Here is a 2,500-nt window from a genome sequence, read left to right as displayed (position 1 = left end):
ATTGGGACCATCTAGAAACTGAACAGTGCTAGCCATCTAGAAAGCACACTCAATGATGACGACACCAAACTTTAAGGCGAACCATGACAAATTTATGGTACCTGAAAATGAACACTTCCAAAACCGTAGTTGTGGTGTGCCATTAACAAAGCGGTCTGCACATCCGAAAACTGAAAGTCAAAGTCGGGGATCTGGTTCCCCCCATATAACCGTATCGGAAGTACCTGGAGGTAACGCTGGGCAGAAGCCGTACCTATCGGGCCTATCGGCCGCCTGGATAGATCGTCATAACATTGTATTATGACACCATTAGAATCTGCTGCTGCCATAACGACATTATAACGTGTTATAACTTGAGACTCCTTAGAATGGTTGTAATTATCAGAAAGCAATTTGATCATTTATCCGTCTTCTCTCCCTCCCTCCCCTATATAAGATGATAACAAGTAATGAGATTTTTCTCCTTAAAGGATGTGGTCGATAAATAGTACATTATGTGACATTTGTTGTGCTGGGTCAATTTAACCCTGTCGTAATCAATGGCATGGCAATACTCGTGAACACTTACAAAACACATTTGTTATAGGTGAACTATCAGTCGATTGAGATATTTGATAGTCTGTCCTTATGTTAAAATTCCATAATGCTATGAAGATATCAGTTTACGAACTTTATTATTTTATTTTATTTTTTAAAATGAGGAGTCATTTTAATTGATTGATTTTTGAAGTACGTTGTATAAGTTTTCTGAAAAAAAAGGTTAAAAAAAAGATGTATTGTCAGAGCACACAGAATAGGGATGTTTTGGTGGTGAATAATAATATTAATAATAATAATAATAATAATAATAATAATAATAATAATAATAATAATAATCATCATCATCATTATCATCATCATCATCATCATCATCATCATCATATCGTGTCGCGCCAGTGGTGGATCCATTGGATGGCTTCAGGGGTGCAGCCTCTCGGGTCCATATCACTGATATGTGGTCCAAGTTCGCACTCGTGAAGGATGTGGTCCATGTTTTGAGCCGTGTGTCCACATTGACATCTGCAGTCTGAAGAAAGTCCCCATTTTTGTAAGGTTGTTTTGGTCTTCCCCACTTGATAATAATAATAATAATAATAATAATAATAATATAATAATAATAATAATAATAATAATAATAATAATATAATAATGATAATAATAATAATAATAATAATAATAATAATAATAATAATAATAATAATAATAATAATAATAATAATAATAATAATAATAATAATAATAATAATAATAGAAATCGTAATAATAATAATAATAATAGAAATCGTAATAATAATAATAATTGCACCTCTCGTACCTGAAGCCAGCTTGACCAGATAGCAGGCCTTCGTCAAGCACGATCCCCACTGTTTCCTTACGTTTGCAAATGCAGCTAAGAAGTGGTAATATTATGGTCTGTAGTTCAGTAGCTGTACGCCTCTTTTGCAGGTTTGTATGGCTTCAGAATGGCAACTAACTTAGTGTGTTTCCACTTTTGTGGGAGCTTTCCTTTTGCAAGGATGTCAGACATTACCACCGCCAGCCAAGCTCTAGCGCGCAGAACGAGGTGGCTCAGTGGTAAAGGCATTACACTGTAACCCCGAGGGTCTCAAGTTCGGGCGGGTTGTGGTTCAGGGGTGCCGGTTCCGGTACTTTCGTTTTATTTTCCTTGGGCAAACTCCAATTTTCTCATTTGAACTACATGGCTAATTCCTGTTAATATCAAACGTTTGATGGAATGACGGCATCTAAATGTCGCGGGGAAGGGCTTTTCCTCTCTCTCTCTCTCTCTCTCTCTCTCTCTCTCTCTCTCTCTCTCTCTCTCTCTCTCTCTTCTCTCTCTCTCTCTCTCTCTTCTCTCTCTCTCTCTTCTCCCTCTCTCTCTCTCTCTTCTCTCTCTCTCTTTCTCTCTCTTCGTGGTGATGTCAGAAAATAATACCAATAGATTGAATTGTTTTTGGCTACGTGGCTGATGTCCCAAATAATTATGGAGCCATTGTGATTGTGAAACGTGCATTCTGCCGTACTCTGGAAAAACCCAATATTTTAACATTTGGCCATAAAATTCGTACGGCGGTATTTTAAACACCCTCAAACTAACACAAACTATATAATCCAGTAGGACAATATCGAAACAAGCCCATAATAGACTTCAACAGTCGTGACGTCACTTCCCACGTAATGACGCATAGTCACATAGTAACTGGTTCTAAACTATCGGGAAAATGGCGGAAGCCCTTATGAAATACTTCTCCGACGAGAATAAATGTGTATCCAGAGGAGAAATACATTATAAATCTGATCATGTTTTGACTTTTATACATTCTGATCACATGTGAAAAAGTTCTAGCCAGCATGAAGAATAAAAAGTACCGATTTTCTTTGTTTAGAATCTAGCTGCTCATTGCTGAGCGGACGTGACATCAGACTATTGAATCCTATTGCGTTCGATTTTCATACAATT

General features: G+C 37.0%; 1 protein-coding gene across 4 annotated transcripts in view; it reads left to right on the top strand.

Moving 5' to 3' along the window:
• The window catches only part of LOC144977276 (carbonic anhydrase-related protein-like), a 52,586-nt gene that overhangs the window by 39,452 nt on the left and 10,634 nt on the right, over positions 1-2,500 (top strand). The window lies entirely within an intron of this gene.

The sequence above is a fragment of the Berghia stephanieae genome, chromosome 7 (genome assembly GCF_034508935.2).
Source record: "Berghia stephanieae isolate SIO BIC M18660-M18661 chromosome 7, UCSD_Bste_1.3, whole genome shotgun sequence".
Classification (NCBI taxonomy): domain Eukaryota; kingdom Metazoa; phylum Mollusca; class Gastropoda; order Nudibranchia; family Aeolidiidae; genus Berghia; species Berghia stephanieae.
This window is presented reverse-complemented; position numbering and strand designations above follow the sequence as displayed.